Raw genomic sequence first — 21214 nt, 5'->3', positions numbered from 1 at the left:
TCCCCCAGGGGACTCGGACCGCCCGGAATCGCTCGCTTACGGAAGAGGAGCCGGCGGGGTCAGTGCCTCTGCCCCCCCGTCCAGAGAGGCACAGGGCAGGTGGCCGTGACGGTGTCCCTTCCGCACGTCACATCCTCAGCCCGCCGGTCATACGGGAGCCGCGTGGGCTTTTTACGGAAGGACGTGCGGGTCCCTCTTCACCCGCCCCGCGCTCCTTCCCCCCGCGAGGGGCGGCGCCAGTGAGCGCGGCCCGGGAGCGCGGGTGTCACCTCCAGCGCCCGGCGCGCCACCCGTCCTCACCCCTCCCTCCCGGCGGGCCCCGAGTCCCAGGAGCCCCGTGCAGGGCCCCTCCCCCTCGAGCAGGTGGTCGGCCCCGCAAAAGCCAGTCGGCCGACGGACAAGTCGGTGCAAATTCAGGGAACGTTGTTAAACTATTGGGTTTTTTCCCCCCAGTTTCAGGCACTGAACAGCCAGCAGATTTAAGAAATCTGGATGACGATGTGGATACAGGATTTGGTAAGGAGGCTCCTCTTATCACACATCTGGTCCATGCCTGGAGGGGGTGGGTGACCGTCGGTGGGTGTGTCCCAGATAAGCTGGGGCAGCCGCGCAAGGTGGAGCCAGGTGACTTGGTTTGAGGCTAGGATCACGTTCCCACGGCCCGCGCAGGCCTGAGCTGGGCGGAGTGAGACCCCCTTCAGGGTGCTGCTGGTTAGGACGCACAGCTCTGGGGCCGGACGGTGGTCAGCTGAGCTCTCGGGGAGAATCCAGCTCCACCAGGTCAGGGAGTGGCTGGGACGAGGACTCACACTTGCCCGGCGGGTCTGACAGTTACTGTAGCGGAGAATTAGAGTCCAACACCAGCACCCGCTCCGTCCGGGCGGCCCACCACCCAGAGCCCCAGACAACCTTTGGGAAAAGGTCAGAAACAATGGAGTCACCGGGATTTCTGATGACTTTCTGGGCTCAGCAAGCTAACCCTGGAGGGGAACTGCAGCCCCTGCCCTGCCCTCACATCCCAGGCGGAAAGTGGAGAGCCTTAGAAGTGGAAAATCCTTGTGTCTGGAAATAAGCCACGGGACCCACATGAGAACAGCAGAGGTGCTGGTTCAGAGCTCGCTGCGCAGCGTCAGCCACCGTCACTGGCGTGTGGCAGAGACTCAGGCAGATGGGGAGGGGAGAGCTCATGGTGGGAAAGGGGGTTCAGGGGTGTCCAGGGGGAGGGGATGGGGGACAGCTCAGGGGTGTCCTGGGGGAGGTGCTGGGGGGACAGCTCAGGGGTGTCCTCAGGGAGGTGCCTGGGGGACAGCTCAGGGGTGTCCTGGGGGAGGTGCTGGGGGGACAGCTCAGGGGTGTCCTGGGGGAGGTGCTGGGGGGACAGCTCAGGGGTGTCCTGGGGGAGGTGCCTGGGGGACAGCTCAGGGGTGTCCTGGGGGAGGTGCCGGGGGGACAGCTCAGGGGTGTCCTGGGGGAGGTGCTGGGGGGACAGCTCAGGGGTGTCCTGGGGGATGTGCTGGGGGGACAGCTCAGGGGTGTCCTGGGGGAGGTGCTGGGGGGACAGCTCAGGGGTGTCCTGGGGGAGGTGCTGACCAGAAGCGGCTCCGTGTGATGGGTTAGGGGAGCACGTCTGACTCTCTCGCATCCTGAGTTGGAAGCAGGGAGGAGCACGGGAAGCCATCAGTCACTGATGAGGCCTGGCGGGCCGTCAGGGGGGCGCCGATCCCTGCGGGCGGGTGTTTGGCCTCCAGCGTCAGCTTCCTGTGATGTCTGGGTGGCCAGCTGGCTGCCCTGAAGGGCGCTCACGTTGCGGCCAGAGTGTTTTCTGTGTTATGTAGGTCATCGTCCGATTGCACGTTCAATATCTCATTTCTCAAAAAGGAAAATTTTAAGTAGAAAAAGGACAAGGTTTAAAACCACAGAGCTTTCTCACCTTGCACACCTGGTCGACTGATGTCTACCTGAGGGTTCTTCCAGCTACGATTATACGCACAACTTACAGAGGTGTGGAAGTTTCCGGCAGCTTTTGGTCTTGGTTTGCCCACCTTTGGGGCGTCCCCAGCCCCCAGCCCTGAGGGCGACTTCGGCCCCTCTCACCCAAGGTTGTCCCTGCCCGCCGGCAGGGAGTGTGTCCTGCTGCAGCTGGGCTGTCACCACCCGCTCCGGGGACCTCTCAGGATGTCTGCGGGTCATGGCGCGGGGGGTCTCCGGAGGCCACCCCAGCGTCCTGCGCGTCACACTGACCGCAGGAGGCCTCGCTTCTCTGCGCTGGTCGGCCGAGCCCTGTCCCCTGCCTGGCCGCCGCGCCAGCCCCGGGTAGGGGCCCTGTGACAGCCGGAGGTCTGTGGACACCTCGTCCTGCCCTCACACACGGCTGGATGCCTCGCGACAGAGACCAGGGACCAGGGCTGGGCCGTCCCTGACCCTCCAGCACCTGGACCGTGTCTGGTACACAGTAGGTGCTCAGTAAATGCTTGTGGTTCCCTTGAGTGTCCACTCTTCCCCGTGACCCCCGGTCTAGCCTGACGCCATGACGTCTTCGGCACTTAGCAGTGGTCCTTCTGCACAGTAGCTCCCAGCAAAGGGGCCGAGGCCGGCTCGAGGTGGGGGAGGTACTGCGGAGCAGCTGCAGCGGCCGCTCGAGCAGAGCCCGGGGGTGGGGGGATGGGGGGGTGGGGAACCCCGCCCCACGGGGTCCTGTCCTGTGTCCCCAGCAGCCCCACCAGGAGGCCGCGCCCCTGAGGTCGCCCTGGCCGGCCCTCCAGCTTGTGCCCCGGGGTCCCGGGGGGCGTCCACAGCTCCAGACATCAGGGCTGCCGCCAGGTCGTCGGAAAGAAGCAGGGCTGCAGGTCCAGACACTCCGCACATCCTGTACCCCCCACCCCGGCTGCAGGGGTCTCAGAGCGCCCCTGGGTGCACACAGCCAGGCCCTGGCCAGGCTCAGGCTCTCTGGGGAGGGAGCCACAGAACTGGGAGAGCCTGGCCCCGTGTGTGGGGCGAAGTCTCTGCTTCCTGTGGTGCTTGCGGGCTTCTCCCCTTTCCGTGTGTCTCCACATGAGCTGGAACCGGGGCACCAACCGACAGCTTCAACTTGGCTGGGACTGGGGGGCTCCCAGGACTGGGGACTCTCATGCTGAACCAGGAAAATCAGGGCTCGAGTCAATACAAACCCAGAGCGTGGATGGCCGGTCACATGACCACCGGGCTCGCAGCTGGGGCTCAGCGCTGCCGTGTATTCATTTAGCCTCAACTCCATCCCAGTCCATGTTAAGTGCTCCCTACATGCCCTGCTTCATTTGAACCTCGTAAAAGTCCCGATGAGATAAGCACAGACCCCATTTTACAGACGTGAAAACCCAAGGTTCAAGAGAAACATGTGTAAGAGCACAGCCAGTGAGAGCAGAACCAGAGGGTGGTCCGGGGCTGCCCGACACACAGTCCAGGACGCCTATGTTAGAAGCTCCCTGGCAGAGGTCAGAGGATGTACAGGAAGGAAACCCTGCCGCATCAGGTAGAAATCAGGAAAGATGTTCGTGCCTGCCTGCCGGGGGACGGCTAGAGGGAGGAGTCTCAGAGAGGGGACAGACGGCAGCAGGGGCGGGAAGGAGAATTACGACGCCCGGGCCGGGTTTCCAGCATCGTATCTCCGGGGGCCTGTTTCTTGTCCAGGGTACCTGGATGATCTCAGGTTTTCAGAACTTATTTAGGGAGGCGGTGGTCTCCCCCCCGAGACAAGGTTCTTTAGAAACCAGGTCCATCTCCACGGAGCTCCTTGAGTCCCTGGTCCAGTCCAGCATTCGCCGCCTGCCTTAGGTCTGCGTAGAGCAGAAGCATGTAGGTAGGGTCTTGCATTGCTGGTTTAACTGTCCTTGTGTGCTTTTTCCAAGATGAAATTCTGGTCCGAGAGATGTTGGAGCCAAATAAATCATCATTTCTTGAAACACAAAGACTCCCACCAACATCAACAAAGACTCCGACAAAGAAAAAAAGCAAGTACACATTTCTTAAAGCCTAATTACATGTGTTCCTAGAGGTCTGTGGTACATATGCACAATCCCATCATGGTCGCATTCTTTGAGGCCAGCTACTTCTGGGGCAAAAGCAGATGGAGATGTGGATGAAACAGTCGTCCCAAACATCTGCTGTAATCTTCCCTAGACTGGGGAGGTCACACCTAGACAGGCAGAGACAAGTCCCTTTATCCCGGCTGGTCTCTGGGTGCACGTGCAAGAAGGGCCTCGTGCTTGGGATGCAGGTGGGGTTTAGCCACTGCGGGAACCCGGGGCGTACGGAAATAGGAGCTTTCGACCACCCAGCACGTTTGATGCTCACCTAAACCTCTGAGAGCAGGGCAGTGACTACGACCCCATCCGACAGGGGATAAAAGTAAGGTCTGGAAGAGGACTGGCCCGAGGCCCCAGAGCTAGTAGTGAACAAAACAATGTGCTTTCCCAAAGTGCAGCTTCCTGTGGTCCAAATGCATACAGATAAGTCAAATAGCACCCTGAGACCCAAGACGGAGCATTTGACCCTTGCTCAGGAGAGAGCAGCATGGCAGAAATCTACACGCAGCGCGTGAAAACGCATTCAGCAGCAGGGACGTTCAGCATTTTCTTGAAATTTTACATCCAGATGGAAGTTCCAATAGCTCATGGAACATCTGCTAAACAGCTGGGTTCAAGGAGGTCAGATGAAGCCTGACTGTTTACATACTAGGTGGCCAGAGCACGTTTTCAGTAGAAGTTGAAAACTGTGTTAGCATCCCAAGCTAATGCTTTAAAGTACAGTATGGATGAAAACTTTCGCGGGAGTGTACATTTATGTTTTCCCTCATTTTTTTCCCATGCTGTTCATCAAAGATGCAGACCTTGATGAGAGCTATCAAGTTGGTGGTCCTGAGGGCTACCGTGAGCTCTCAGATATTTCATCATTATCTCCGGACCCTGAGGACGAAATTCTCAATAACGGTAAATGCAGCCTGGCAGGTCCCAGCCCGAGCTCAGATGAGGTGGGAGGACAGGAGGATGTAGGCAGAGACGCCTCCTTCGTGGGGGATGAACAGCGTGGTTGGAGGGTTGGAGAGCGATGCCGCTTCCGCCACCGTGACACCTCCCTGGTCAGGCAGATCTCCTCCCTCCTGGGCACGGAGAAGACAAGAGGTGACTCAAAGACACATTCCCGGGCCCATCGAACGTCTCTGCAGGTGGCGCCCGGGAATCTGCATTTCAGCCCATTCCCCAAACAGTCTTTCCAGTGAGCCGGCGGGCGTCTGGTGTTTGGAAGATTGAACAGGAATAGGGCTGCAGTTACAGTTAATATTTCTAACGCCTCTGGGTGCGTCCCACACATTGACCTGTGCAAATTGCCCAATGGCCAGTGTGGTGTTTGCTGAAAGGCAACTTTTTATTTCTATCATCCTTCTCTGCTATTAATTGAGATTCTGGTTTAAGGAAGAGCTTGCCCTTTATAAATATGTATGTATGTGCATATTTAAATGTTTATTCATATCCATTCGCACTCATAAATATTTATTCTATCGAGTTTAGCACGCTAATGTCATTACTGTCGTGTCCAAATTGCCCCAAATTTGCTTTGGGGAATCCTTCCATTTGGTTCTTCTGTCCTTCTAATGCCTCATCCCTTCGGAGCACTTCCTTACGTTCTGGCACCACAAGTACTGCACCTGCCCCAGCCTAAGAATCTGGTTTCTTTTACTGGAGAACTGAACTTAGAAACCAAAGGTGGCTGCCAGGTAAATTCAGTGGAATAGCATTGCTTCCAGTCCCTCTCGGCAGACAGAGCTGGAAAACATATGAAGACACACAAACACACATGCAGATGCAGACTGAGACACATGCACACACACACACAGATGCACACGTGCACGCAGACACGCACAGACACCTCTGTGCTGACTTCTCAGCCTCCCTCCCTGCTTTCTTTGTTTCTCTGTATAAACCATGAGTTCACACGGGCACCTCTGGTTCCACTCCAGTATCAATTTCAGGGGTTCTTCTCGAAGCTCCTTCTCGGTACCACTTTGTTAGGAACTGGCTCCCACTTTCCACACAGATTTAACTGCGTAGTCCTGGAGTTCAGAGTTGCTATCCCCGCCCCTGAGAAAATCCAGTCACCCCACAAGAGAACAATATTTTTCATCGGTCCTTTCATCTCTAAGTGTCATTGTTTTCCGGTGTCGCCAGGGCCATCCTCCCTGCCCACCGGGCACCCTGCATGTGGCTCATTTCTAATACATAAGGCCCCTTGTTACTGTTTGCTTTCCCTTGTCGGTTCCCTCAGCCTGTTAATTATAAATACTTATTTACATCTGACTCTGAAGCATCACTATGGTTTTGAAAGTCACACTCTAGAAAAAGGAACACAGAAAACGCCCCCAGCCCATCATCCCACCTGTATAGGGGACCAGTCTCCTTACTTCCATCTTCCTGTGTCTCCTTTTGCACAAATGAGGAGACGAGAGATATTCGTGTATCCCTCCTTTGTTGCATGAGGGGTACACACCATAAATCGCCTCTAGTCTTTTTTTCCACTTAACAATGAAAACTGAAAATCAGTCCACATCCGTTAATACAGATCTCCCTCTATTTTTCACAGCTGCAAAATATTCCACAACGTGTGTAAACCATACTTAGCGCCCTGCTATCTGTGTACAGTGTTTTCACTTGGTTCCAACCTTCTGCAGTTACAAACACTGCTGCAATGAACAGCCTAGTGCATAAGTATTTTCCTATTGTTGGAGATGTATCACCAGGGTAAATTCTTTTTTTTTTTTTTCTTTTTTCTGTTTTTTGCGTTACGCGGGCCTCTCACTGTTGTGGCCTCTCCCGTTGCGGAGCACAGGCTCCGGACCCGCAGACTCAGCGGCCATGGCTCACGGGCCCAGCTGCTCCGCGGCATGTGGGATCCTCCTGGACCGGGGCACGAACCCGTGTCCCCTGCATCAGCAGGCGGACTCTCAACCACTGCGCCACCAGGGAAGCCCCTCCAGGGTAAATTCTTAGAACTGGGATGGCGGGATCAAAAAATGAGTGACTATGTAATCTGAATAGTCAGATAATTCTATATTTACACAATAACTTTCCAAAATGCTTTCCAATAAAATTTGAAAATAACATGAGTGTTTCAACCCAGCCTTTTAAAATAAAGTGTGAGCTGAAATGTTCATAAGTATGTAATCAAATGCTCCCCCATGTTTTCTATGTTCTTCATCCAAGAACCCCAAATTGATGAGAGTTACCAAGTCTGTGGTCCCGAGGTTTACCATGGATCACAGCTCTCCTCTGGCCTTGAAGACAGGTCTTGCAACAATGGTAAATGTAACCTGGTGACTACCCCGGCCGGCATCCGCGTGCAGTGGAGGGACGGGGCGTGGGCATCGAGCATGGCTGGGACAGCAGCCTCACCCTCAGTGTGTGCTCACACTTGTAAATTATCACCAATCTGATGGGGGAGGAGGGTGTTTCTGTCTTGTTTTAATTTGCAATTTTCTAATTATGAGTGAGTCTGAACATCTCATATTTTAAAGGCCATTTCTTTTATCATTTCAAAATCTTTCCTTTTATCCTTTCCCTTCAGTCTTTTTTCAAGGCTTATTTTTAAAATATAGTTGGAAACATACAACATAAATTCTGTACCTTGCTTCTTTATGTAATATGATAATGATTTTCTTTTTTTCTTCCAGTTTTATTGAGATAGAATTGATACGCAGCACTGTGTACGTTTCAGGTGTAGAGCATGATGACTTGAGTTACATACATCACGAAATAATGATCACAATAATTTCACTGAACATCATCTCATTTAGATACAAAATTAAAGGAATAGGAAAATATAATTTTCCTTGCGATGAGGACTCAGGACTTATTGTCTTCACAACTTTCATACATAACTTGCAGCAGGGTTAATTACATTTATCATGTCGTACATTACATCCCTAGTACTAATTTAGCTTATGACTGAAAGTTTTTACCATTTGACCACCTTCACCCCATTCCCCTCCTCCTTAGCCCTGGTAACCACAGGTCTGATCTCTTTATCTATGAGTTTGTTTGTTTGTTTTTGAACTATAATTGACCTACAACACTACGTTAGTTCCTGTTACACAACACAGTGAATCAGTATTTCTATACCTTTCAAAATGATCGTCACAATAAGTCTAGTTATGATCTGTCACCACACAAAGGTATTACATAATCGTTGACTATATTCCCCACACTGTACATTTCATACCTGTTACTCATTTAGTTTGCAACTGGAAGTTTCTACCTCTTAATCTTCCTCAACTATTTCTTTTTTCTTATTATTGAAGTATAGTTGATCTACAATGTTGTGTTAGTTTATGGTGTACAGCAAAGTGATTCATTTAGATAGCTAGCTAGCTAGCTAACTAAATAAATAAATAGATATACATATATATATATTCATTTTCAGATTCTTTTCCATTATAGGTTATTACAAGATATTGAATATAGTTCCCTGTGCTGTACAGTAGGTCCTTGTTGTTTATCTATTTTATACACAGTGGTGCATATCTGTTAATCACAAACTCCTTATTTATCCCTCCCCCTCCCTTTCCCCTTTGTTAACCATAAGTTTGTTTTCTATGTCTGGGAGTCTGTTTCTGTTTTGTAAATAAGTTCGTTTGTATCATTTTTTTTAGATTCCACATACAAGCGATATCATATTTTTCTCTGACTTACTTCACTCAGTATGATAATTTCTAGGTCCATCCACGTTGCTGCAAATGGCATTATTTCATTCTTTTTTATGGCTGAGTAATATTCCATGTATATATGTACCACATCTTCTTTATCCATTCCTCTGTCCAGTGGACATTTAGGTTGCTGCCATGTCTTGGCTATTGTCAATAGTGCTGCAATGAATATAGGGGTGCGTGTGCCTTCTCAAACTGGAGTTTTCTCCAAATACATGCCCAGGTGTGGGATTGCTGGATCATTTGGTAGCTCTATTTTTAGTTTTTCAAAGAACCTCCATACTATTCTCCACAGTGGCTGCTGTAATATTTATGAACCTTGGATCTGACTGCCTCCAGGTTGGTAATACTTCTACAGGTAGTCATCATCCTCAATAACCCCTGCTGGCATTCATGTAAAGTAAGTGCCCAGGAGAAGCAAGGATCTAGGTGTTTAAATCCTGACAGTGAGAGAATGTTCTAATTTCATTCTTTTCCATGTAGCTGTCCAGTTTTCCCAGCACCACTTATTAAAGACATTGTCTTTTCTCCATTGTGTATTCTTGCCTGCTTTGTTGTAGATCAACTGACCATAGGTGTGAGGGTTTATTTCTGGGCTCTGTCCTCTCTTCCATTGATCTTTGTGCCTGTTTTCATGCGAATACCATACTGCTTTGATTACTGTAGCTTTGTAGTATAGTCTGAAGTCTGGGAGGATTATGCCTCCAGCTTTGTTCTTTTCCCTCAGGATTGCTTCGGCAATTCTGGGTCTTTTGTGGTTCCATATGAATTTTAGGGTTATTTGTTCTAGTTCTGTGAAAAAATGTCATGGGTAATTTGGTAGGGATTGAGTTAAATCTGTAGATTGCTTTGGGTAGTATGTCCATTTTAACTATATTAATTCTTCCAATCCAAGAGCATGCGATATCTTTCCATTTCTTTGAATCAGCTTCAGTTTCCTTTATCAGTGTTTCATAGTGCTCAACATATGTCTTTCACCTCCTTTCCTTTATTTTCAATCATTCAGCATCACTTTAAGTATACAGCATACTACATACACTTGGATCTTGCTTTCTAAGGAGTATTGCCAAAAAGAAAACAATTTAATGCATGAGTTAAGCCTGCATACACTGTAAAATCCTAAGAGTTTCGCACTGATAGAATTTTGTTTTAAAACAAACTGATAACTATGGGGTAAATCCAAACAAGGATCCCTGGGTGAAACAACAATCATGAAGCAATTCCTGCCTCATCATCGTCATGCAGCCGTGAGTGCTGGTGACCCCTCTTGCAGGTGCTGGTCGCCCCCCAGCCTCAAACAGACGTTCCTCCTCCCCAGCCAAACCATCCGGGCAAGTTTCACTGCCTCTGCCTGATGAGGAGTTGGTGGGAAATGCTCCCCCATCTCCACCGCCACCACGTTAATACTTGTTCAGTCTTTTTCGCTGCACGCATGTGGTGTCTCCTATTTGCTGATCAGGCATTGATCCCCTCCTTTTGCTCTGCAGGCATCCATTTTTTATTTTTCAGGGCGTCTAGGGTGATGGGATAGCAGGGCCAGGAGGGGTCGGGATGACCCACCAGGACCTGCTAGTTTCCAGGAAAGAATGGATCGGCAGAAGGGCTACACAGCCAGTCGGTGGCTGGTGACGTCCTGTTAGAGGTTCAGCCCATTTAATTAAAGGGAAACGGCGTCGTGAAGCCCAAACCTGCAGGGTAGGTGTCTGCAGACTCTGAATGAATGAACGGGCAGATGAATGACTGAAGTGTCCCAGCTGGAAGGGAACACTGAGCCCTGGAGCTCATCTGAGCAGAGGACCGGCTTCTACAGGCATGTGTTTTATTAACACGGAGAAGAGGCGAAGTCCCATCGTGATCTAGTAACTTCACAAGCAGCTCAGATGCAACCTGACAAGAGTTTCTGCTGTGGCCGAAGGGGCGGGTTCTGGGGTCCGCAGGCAAATCCACCGAGGGCCTCGCCGAGGTGCTCACTGACCTGTCAGGATCAGGCCAGGAAACCGTGCCAGAGAGAGATCCTGTGGTCACGGAAGAACTGGACTGGAAAAACAGGGGCGAACAAGTTAAAGGAATACTCCTCCGTGTTCACTGAAGGCAAAGGGCAAAGAAAAGGTCTGGCAGAAACAGAGGGAAGATCAGACAACAGCACGGCTATAGCTGGAGAGGAACCCGTCTCCGTGCTGGGGGTTAGGACACAGCTGGTCCCTTCAGCCCCGCCTGGTGGGCTGACACCTTTCCACGGGAAGCGGGGCTCCACCAGGCCAGTGGTTTCCAAGCCACTGAGTGGGTCCTGGAATCAATTCATTGGGTTGGCACCAACATCTAGAAGAGAAAAACAGCCCCATTGCAACGAACAAGACAGAACAGGTCCATCACCCCAAATTCCACGCCTCCATTGTAGTCAATTCCTTCCACCACCCCCAGCCCTAAAAAGGACGGACCTGTTTCCTGTGCCTCTAGCGCTGCCCTTTCCGGAATGCCGTCCACGCGGTGTCGTTCGCTGTGTAGACCGTGAGTCTGGTTTCCTCCGTCGGCCAATTGCCGTGTCATGTGTGTATCCGCCATCGCCCCCTTCTCGGTGAGTGATGCTCCACTGGAACCACAGTTTGTTCATTCCTCACCAGCAGAATGACATCCAACCTGTTTCCAGGTTTGGGAACTACAAATAAAGCCACGGTAACCATCTGCGTAGTAGTTTTGGGGTGGATACAGATTTTCGTTTCACTTAGGTAAATATCTAGAGATATGGTAACTATGTTTTACTTTATAAGAAACTGTCAAGACAGATTTTTGCATTGGCTAGAAGGATTCGAGTTGCCCTGGGTCCTCCTCAACATTTGATATTTTCTATTGTTTAACCAATCTAATGGCCTGCAGTCGTATGTTATTGTACTGTTAGTTTGCATTTCCCTAGTAACTAGTAATGTTGAGCGTCCCGTCCTGTTCATTTGCCACCTGTATATCTTCTTTGGTCAGATGTCTGTTCAGACATTTTGCCCATGATTTATGAGCTCGTTTTCTTATTATTGCATTTGAGAGGTATCTGTACACTTTGGATACAAGTCCCTCACCAGATATGCGATGGGACAACATTTCCTACCGGCCTGTGGTTTGCTTTTTCATTTGCATAACGTGGTTTTTCAAAGATCAGGAATTCTTAATATCGATCAAGTCCAACTTATCCATTTTCATTTTATGGATCGTGCTTTTGGTGTCGAATATCAGAAATCTTTGCCTAGTTCCAAGTCACAAATATTTTCTATGTTCTTTTCTAGAAATTTTACAGTTGTAGATTTTACATTTAGGACTATGATTTATGTCGAGTTGATTTGTGTCCATGATGAAAGGTAGATATTTTGTTTTGGTGTGATTTCTTGCATGGACTGATGCCCCATTGTTTCAACACCATTTGTTAAACAAACTCAGCTTTCTCTGTTGCGTTGCTTTTGCTGACACTTTGCTCTTTGAATTGCCAGATGGTGACAATCAGTTGATCACATATGTGTGGGGCTATTTCTGGATTCTTTCTTTTGTTCCACTGACGTAAGATCTATTCTTTTTCAGATTTCACATTGTGTTGGTCACTGTATGTTTACAACAAGATTTGAAATCAGGTAGCGTGAATCCTCCCACTGTGGTCTTGATTTTCTAAATTGATTTAGCTGTTCTGGTTCCTTTGTCTTCCCATATAAATGGAAGAAACAGCTTGTGAATTTCAACAAAAGAAAACTGGGCGGGATTTTGACTGGGGTTGCTACAGATCTGTAGATCACTTTGCAAGACGCTGACATCTTGACATATCCAGTCTTCTGACCTTGCAATGATTTCATCTCTTTAGGTCTCCTGTGACTCCCCTCATCAGCAACAAAACCCTGCATAATTAGATTATACATAAGTATTTCCCATTTCTTGGTGCTACCACAAATGGTACTTATTTTAATTTCCAACTGTTTCTAGCACATCGAAATGTGATTGTTTCACACACTGACTCTGTAACCCACCACCCTGATCAACCTGCCTTCAGTTCCAGCAGTCTTCCTGTGGATTCTTCAGGATTTTCCACAAAATTATATTATCTGTGAACAGTTTTGTTTTTCCTTTCCAGTATATACACCTTCTATTTATTTTTCTTGCCTTATTTCACCAGCTCTGACACAATGCTGAATGTCAAATAGGAGTGGTTAGAACAGACATCCTTTCATAGCTTAGGGTGAAAGCATTAAGGGTGCTTCTACTAAAAGCTGATGTTAGTTGTGGGCATTTTTAATAGAATCCTTTTATTAGGTTGAAGGAGTTACCTTCTTTCTACTCCTAGTTCGCTGAGCCTTTTGATCAGGAATAGATGTTGAAATTTGACAAAGTTTTTTTCTGTTATCTATTGCAGGCATAGTGAACTTTTTGGTAAAAAGTCAGATAGTAAATATTTTAGTCTTTGAGGGCAATATGGTCCCCGTTGTAACTACTTAACTCTGCCATTGTAGCACAGGAGCAGCCAGGGACAATACATAAAAGAATGGGTGTGGCTGTACGTCAATAAAACTTTATTTACTAAAACAGGCGTTGATCCTATATCTTATGGCCCATAAGCCATGGTTTGCCAACCCTGATCTTTTGAAATCATCAGCTGGGTTTTTTTAATCCTGTTCATATGGTGAGTCACATGTGATTGATTTTGAGTGCTGAACCAGTCCTGTATTCCCAGGATAAACCCATTTGGTCATGACATAGTTTCTTTTCTATATTTTTGAGATTCAATTTGCTAAAATTTACTTAACAATTCTCGCATCTATGTTCATGAGTGATACTGGCCTCTGGATATTTCTCCTTCTGATGTTTTTGTCTAGCTTTGGTTTCAAGGTAATAATGGCCTCCTAGAATGAGTTGAGAAGTGTTCCCTCTTCTTGATATGTCTCTAGGAAATGGAAATTATTTCTACCTAAAATGTCTGGTGTACACACACACACACACCCCCCTCTGGAATTCTCTTCGGACCCCATCTTTGAACTCCAGCTGCTTTGGCCTCTCCCTGCCCCCAACCCCATCTCCTCCGCACATTGAGACCTCTGGGCTCCGCTGTGTCCCCCATCACTGTCTGGCCTGGAAAGTCTCCAGGCAGTAAACTGGAGGAACCATAGGAAACCCTTCATTAGTTTCCCCTCTCAGGGATTTCTATCCTTTGCTGCCTGTCTGGTGTATGCAAAATCATTATTTCGTATTTATTTTTCTAGTTTTTAAATTACCTTGGGAGGATAAATCTGTTCCTTGTTATTCCATCTTTTCCAGGCATGAAAATTCAAATACTAGGATATATTGATGTGGTTCCATTGGGAATCCTGTAGCTATGAAAATCTCTGCATTTTAGCCCAGAGAGAAGATTCAGGTGACCTGGGAAGAGCAGAGGCCAGAGAGCCCAGCCCCCTGGGTTCCTTCCCAGCTAGGTCACCTGCGGCCCCAGTGACCTTAAGCAAAATCTGCCTCTCTGGGGTCTCACCTGTAAAAGGAAAGTAAACATCATTCCCGAGCTTCGGCAGGTGCATTGATGGTCAAATGGAACCCCACCTGCATAGGGACCATGTGAATGTTGTCATGATATGTGCGCCCTTGGGACTCCCAACTCCACAAATAAGCAAATTTAAGATGTAAATTTTTATATTTATTGTTGAATTGTATGTTTTTCCATAAATTCCCAGCCTGAATTATCTGTCAAAATTTCCTATACGATTTCCTCTTAAAAATACAGGTGTGGTTTTAAATATTCAGTGAAAGGATGATGTTGGTAATAATCTCTACGATGTGGAAAATCCCTGGAAGGACAACACACAGGGACAGGGAGGGCATGACAGCTGTGGCCCCAAGAGGAAACTAGAGTCAGTGATCGGAACGGCCTGACTTATCACGGACAGACTTTCCAATTTAAAAATTGTACCATTAAAAATACAAATGTGGGGCTTCCCTGGTGGCGCAGTGGTTGGGAGTCCGCCTGCCAATGCAGGGGACGCGGGTTCGTGCCCCGGTCTGGGGGGATCCCGCATGCCGTGGAGCGGCTGGGCCCGTGAGCCATGGCCGCTGAGCCTGCGCGTCCGGAGCCTGTGCTCCGCAGCGCGAGAGGCCACAGCAGTGAGAGGCCCGCGTACAGCAAAAAAAAAAAAAAAAAAAACAAAAAACAAATGTGATACTTAAATAAAATTTAGCTTAGTATTTTTAAAGGCTGAAGCATCTTGAAGGATACTGAAACTGCAGACATCTTCCCTTCCTTGTTGCCAGCGCAGCCAGCTCTGCCTCTGTGATTTCCGGGGTGTCTGAAAAGTCTTCTTGGTCCCCGACACTGTCCCTGACATCCTGACTGTGCCTAAATGCCCAGTTTAGACTTGGGGCTCTGTTGAGATCAAAGTGTCCCACGGGATAGATATAATTTTATGCCATAATCATTACTTTCCTATTAACATTAGCTTTAACAAAAGATTCATTCACTCACTCAGTAACTATCTACTGAGCATCTGCTCAGAACAAGGGGTTCTTCTCCAACAACCCACAGGGTAGCCAACGACTAGTTATTTCTCATGGGTTCAACAAATATAAACGTCTAAACCTGAAGGTTTTTCTTAAGTGTTCCAGGCTGTACTTATATGGGGTTTTGGGAAAACCGAACGGAGGCAGGTCTTCTTGGTGAGCTTTGTGAGTAGGGCAGGTGGGAAGGGCAGCTTCCTGCAGGGGGGCTCGTCCCCCGACAACAGGGACCCTCGTGGGCAAAAGCTGCCTGCAGTGGCCCCCACCCCTCACGCTGCTCCCCTTTTTTGGCAGCGGGACCAGCGAGTCCCATGCAATTATGCGTGCAAAGGGGTGGACAGGAGGGAGGGTGGAGAATCGCCCTTTGGAGGGGTGAAGCATCTTATAAAATGTGCGTCCAGGACCAAGGACAGCAGCCAAGAGGTCAGGAGCATCGTCCATAGAAGGAAGCAGTGCCCAGCAGGCACAGTAGACGACACAGATGGCGCTAGCGTGTGCTCAGAGCGAGGAGAGGCGCACGCGAAGCAAGAAGACGTGGCCTCCACCCCGTGCCCGAGTGCCCAGCACGCACTCTCGGCTCTGGGCTCCTGCGAGGAGGGATGTTTCGACAGCCTCACCCGAGGCCATGTCACGTCACGTGCTCTGCGAAATACCGCGTTCTCAGGGCTCGTGGTTGTCTAAAGCTGAAAAGACGTTTAGAATCCTGCCTGAACTCTTCACCAAACCTTGATCGTTATACTTATCGCTCCTCCAGGAAAGAAGAACTCAGACAACGATCAACATGTGAAACAATCGGTTCCGGACACAATCCTTCAAAACACTGGAAAATCTCCAGGTAAATGGGAACAACCGTTTGGCTCTAATAGGAATTCTCTTCCCTGGTGAGAAGGGACGTGAGGCGTCCACTCGAGGGCCCCGCGTGCCCTGAGAGCAGCTCTGGAGGAGCAGGCGGCGCCGTCCCGGGGGCACCAGTGTGGGCGCGCAGGGGTCTCCTGGCCCACCACGTGCGCGTTGCAGGAGTCCCGGGCCACCTGCGGGCGTCGCCTCCCTTCCCGCTGAGCCCAGAGAGGCCGTGCCTCTTTCCCAGGAAGAACAGGCAGCGAAGTGCACACGCATGTACAACATGCACGTAGACACACACACAGACGTGCACGCACACCCGATGCCACTGTGTCCTCGCGTTTGCCGTGCTGGGGAAATGCAAACTGGGTCTCTCTGGTGTGGGAGGTGAAGCCGTGCTCCAAGTGGGGTTTCCGACCTACAGTGCTTTCTTGGCGAGGCGACTAGAGCACAGCTTTCGGCAGGTTTTTTTAATGCAAACCCATTCGGACTGTGGGCAGGTTGTACCTCTGCCTGACTTGTGGAAAGAGTTCCTTAGGACAAAGTGGGGTTGTCCCATTTCTCCAGGAAGGCGGGTCTGGAGAAGGTCGTGAATCCTGCCTTAGAAATAACCATGGAGAGAGAACTTCGTTCCGAGGTGCAGACCTGGCAGTGGGTTGGTGTTGCTTCTAAAACCCCACTGTTTTTTATAAATTTATTTTTATTTATTTATTCTTGGCTGTGTTGGGTCTTCGTTGCTGCGCGCGGGCTTTCTCTAGTTGCGGCGAGCGGGGGCTACTCTTCGTTGCGGTGCACGGGCTTCTCATTGCGGTGGCTTCTCTTGTTGCGGAGCACGGGCTCTAGGCGCACGGGCTCAGTAGTTGTGGCACTTGGGCTCAGTAGTTGTGGCTCGCGGGCTCTAGAGCTCAGGCTCAGTAGTTGTGGTGCACGGGCTTAGCTGCTCCGCGGCATGTGGGATCCTCCCGGACCAGGGCTCAAACCCGTGTCCCCCGCACTGGCAGGCGGATTCCTAACCACTGCACCACCAGGGAAGCCTTGATACTTGGTTTTAACGACTATCACGTCTGGAAAAGATTCCTCACCGGGACACGTAGATCAGAATGAGACGCGCATCACTGGCTGGACTTCTTCGTCGCGTTGGGGGTTAGTCCAACCTGTCGACCGGTTCTGCAGGGGATTTGGTTAAAGTTTGGGCAGTAAATCTCTGTGCTCCATGACCATCAGTTGCTGCTCCAGACCACTTAGAATGTGTTGCATTTTGACAACTCTAATAAATGGGCCCCACCAACTGAAACCCTCCGCTTGGAATATCTTAAAACAAGTTTAAAAGTGGATTCCCGGGGCTTCCCTGGTGGCGCAGTGGTTGAGAGTCCGCCTGCCGGTGCAGGGGACACGGGTTCGTGCCCCAGTCCGGGAGGATCCCACATGCCGCGGAGCGGCTGGGCCCGTGAGCCATGGCCGCTGAGCCTGCGCGTCCGGAGCCTGTGCTCCGCAACGGGAGAGGCCACAACAGTGAGAGGCCCGCATACCGCAAAAAAAAAAAAAAAAGTGGATTCCCAAGTTTTTTAAGTGTTTAAGCCCAACTTACAAAAAAATAAGGGATACATATCATTCTTCACAATAAAATCCCGTAACGATTACGTAACATTTCTGGATGTTCATTTTCAAAATGTTCTCTCTGCAGAACGGTCACACCGACGGGCACCCAGCTCAGCACGGGCGGCCGGGAGCCTGGCCAGAGCCGCGACAAAGACGCCCTCTTCCTCCCACACCTTCAGCCTGAACACCCGCGATCCAACAGCCCTCCCGGGACCCCCTCCCCCTCCAGCTGGAGACCCTTAGCCTCTGCGTCTTCCACCAGCAACGCGAGGACGCCGCCTCGTTATATGATGTTATATAATACACATTTCTTCTGAAAAGTAGCTGCGTCCTTGTCACTCGGGAGGGTCCCCTCGCGGCCGGCTGCGCGTCTGAACGCTGTTGGAAATGTTTGCTCAGTGGCCACTTCTCCTCAAGGGAAGACCTGAAAATTGGACATTTATTCTTCAGTAAAATCGAACATCTGACTCAAACCCTGAGGTTACAGGGCATCACAGAGGACTTTCAGGGCCTCTTCCCATCTCCTGGCAAAATACTGTGAAGATTCCACTACTTAAAGGATAAACTGACGCTTCTGCTTCCGCTTGGGCTGCGAAGGTCAAGCGGAAACGGGGGCAGCCCAGCCCCTTCCCAGGCAGGGCCGTCGCAGGGGCCCATGTGCTGTGATGTCCCGGGAAGGGGGGCAGCGAGGAGGGGGCACATGCGAGACGATGCGAGGCCTGTGGTCCCGGAGGAGCCGTGCCCTGCAGACCCCCGCGGGGCAGCTGAGACGCAGGAAGAGCGGCCTGGAGACCCCAAGAGAAACGCTGGGCCCCTCACTCCCCTGGGGGCCGGCGTGTGGGGTCCTCTGTGCCCCTGCTGGGGACACGCAGGAAGCAGGCCCCCTCGCCCGCCGACCGCAGGGCGGAGGCTTGTCCGCGGGGACCCCTTCCCCCACGTACGGCTGGTGTCCCCGGCACACGGGTGGCATCGTGCCGCGCCCTCCGGCCGTGCTCTCAGGGTTCGGAAAGCTTTGCATTCCCGTGTTTCTAAGCGTCCCTCCTCCTCCTCCGCAGCCCCAGGCTGTGACCCTTCCGGCCCCGTCAGGGGCTCCCCGCTCCCGCCTGTGGTGCCGGGGTCACCGGGGCCCCCAGGGCTGGAGCCTTGGGTGGACCACGTCAGGCTTCAGGATGCCCTCAAAGGGCCTGGCGCTCCCTTGAGGGGCCCAGGGGCCAGGCGCAGCTGCTCTGGGCGCCCAGCCTGGTGGGGTGACCCCAGCCAGCCCAGGCCTGCAGCCCGCAAAACAGAGCGGCCTTCCCCAGCCCCACCCTTCACGTCAGGGCATCTAAGGGAAGGACCGCAGCTCTCCGCCAGGTAGGGTGGGCAGCACAGGCTGCAGGACAGGGCGGCCCGTCAGGTGTGGGCGGAGGCTGAGACAGGCCACCCCTGGTCCAAGCATCCCCGCGGGCAGCGGACCCGCAGGCCCTGCAACGACACGAGCCCAGCTTTGCGAGAGAGGGATGAGCTGAGGGCTGCTCTGACGGCAGAGGCTGGTGCGCACGTCCGGTGGGGACAGATGCAGGCTGTCGGGCTCTCTGGCGTCCCCCGGGGGGGACAGGGTTAGATTTCCGGTGGAAACCAGAGAACGTGTGAGAAAGCCAGTCGAAAGTGCTTGTCAGCAGCATGAATCTGGGCCCCACGCAAGTTGCTACGCGATTTTCCCTGGCTGCATTTTTATTAAAACCTTAAACCGGAATAAAGGCAGAGAGATACAAATTTATTTCTCTTCTTGAAGAGACACCTGGCAACACGTCCACAGAACGATATGCATGATCACTCAAATTTCCACACCCTTTGACTCAATTTTCTGGAAAGCAGAGGCATATTTTCAGCGCAGAGAGCCGTGTGTGATTCACGCCCCCTGTGCCCCAAGCCCCCGCGGAGCTGGGCGAGGCCGGCGGGGAGGCTGCGGCGGCAGGGCCCTGGCCCCGAGCGCCTTCTCCAGGCAGGCGGCGGGATCTGACCCAGTGTTCCCGGGGGCCCAGGTCCCAGTGCACAGCTTTAGCACCTGGCGGCCCACTCTGGCCGGGCCTGGCGACCTCAGCCACCTCAGCCCCTGAACCTGGGTCGCCCCGCAAAACCACAGCAATGGAAACACCTCTGGGGCGGCTGGAGGGGAGGGAAAGCGAAGCGCGGGCGCTGCCTGGGAGCCCCGGGGTCCGTCCCAGCCTTCCCGCCCCACACCCCTGCTGCCGCTGCGGTTTCTGTCGCGCTCCCCCCTCACGTGGCTGTGGTGCCTCGTGACCCAACTTGAGTGTGACCGTGGCTATTTGATCAAAGGGCTCTTTTCCCAACAAGTGGGATTTTCAGCTTGGCTGTGCCCTTCTGCCCCGCAAAGCCTGCAGGACGCATCCTCCCCAGTGACACAGAATCACACGCTGGGAATTCTGCTGGCGACGTGGTCCAAGGCTAAGCCAGCAGGCGGGAGGGTGGCAGGTCCTTCGAGCCTGAGGACGGCCTTCGGCCTTCAGCCTCGGCAAGTGGCCTCCTGCGCGGGGGGAGGGCTGGGCCTGCAGGGGTCCGGGCAGGGGCTTCTCTCCACTGAGTGCACGGCCGCAGGCCCGCGGACCTCGTGCTCAGAGGTTACCTAAAGCTCAGAATGATTACCCAGCGGCTACCTAAAGCTCAGAATGATTACCACCTTCTGGGTGAAACGGTGACCCTGCCCTCCCGGGGCCGCGCGGGGCACCTGCCTCCAGAGATGGCTCAGCCTGCAGTGGGCTCTCCCCTCCCCACCCCAGCACGGAGCCCCCCGCTCCCCGAAGCTGCTGCCGACTCTGACTGGTGAGACCCTGCTCGGGGGTGACAGGCTGCCTGACCCTCCACAGTCAGCGCCCCCATCTTCCAGGCCCACAGCCCCTCCTGAGTGAGCCCCTCGACCCGGCCCGGCCCGGGCTCCTGTCGGAAGCGACTCCACAACCCACGACTCAGCCTGATTACCTGATGGCTCCTACGTCAAAGGGCATTTCTGTCCCCAAATCTAGAGTGGCGTTTTCTAGAGTGGCTTCTACTGAGGAGTCACCTCTGGAGAACTGCTTCAGATAAATTAAAAGCAGGCTCCAAGGTCAAAAAGCTTCGGGCAGTTTCTCCGGGAGATACACGATACATCGTCATTTCTGGGAAGCTCTGCAGTACAGAAACCTGCTTCAAATTTCTGATCGTATTCATCTTTAAACTGAAGTTAAACGTACATCCTAAGAAGTTCCGACCTTCGCCCTGGGCCCATCTCTGCACAGCCAGCACCCCTGATGCCCCTTTTCTTCTACGGGGACTCTGCACCCAAAGGAATCGGACGTGGGTAAAAACTGAGAGGACGCATCACGCAAGCGGCAAGGGGGGCGTTCCCTCTGGATCTGCCCCGGAAGTTGCACACGGTCTGAGGTCTTGGTTTCACTGATTCAATAATTCATATACTGAAGCACGAACTCTGCCAACCCCCAGCCGCCGAACCTGGCAAGTGAACTATGTCTCTTCATAGACAATCAGGAAAGAACCAACACA

At 51.8% G+C, this 21214-nt stretch overlaps 1 long non-coding RNA gene across 1 annotated transcript; it reads left to right on the top strand.

The window, feature by feature from the left end:
• Positions 1–110: 110 nt before the first annotated feature.
• Positions 111–11046, top strand: LOC125961908 (uncharacterized). The gene is made up of 3 exons (XR_007473014.1): positions 111–516; positions 3885–4964; positions 6859–11046. It is a non-coding gene; the product is annotated as an uncharacterized LOC125961908 (long non-coding RNA).
• Positions 11047–21214: the final 10168 nt, after the last annotated feature.

This window comes from Orcinus orca, chromosome 18 (genome assembly GCF_937001465.1).
Source record: "Orcinus orca chromosome 18, mOrcOrc1.1, whole genome shotgun sequence".
Lineage (NCBI taxonomy): Eukaryota > Metazoa > Chordata > Mammalia > Artiodactyla > Delphinidae > Orcinus > Orcinus orca.
This window is presented reverse-complemented; position numbering and strand designations above follow the sequence as displayed.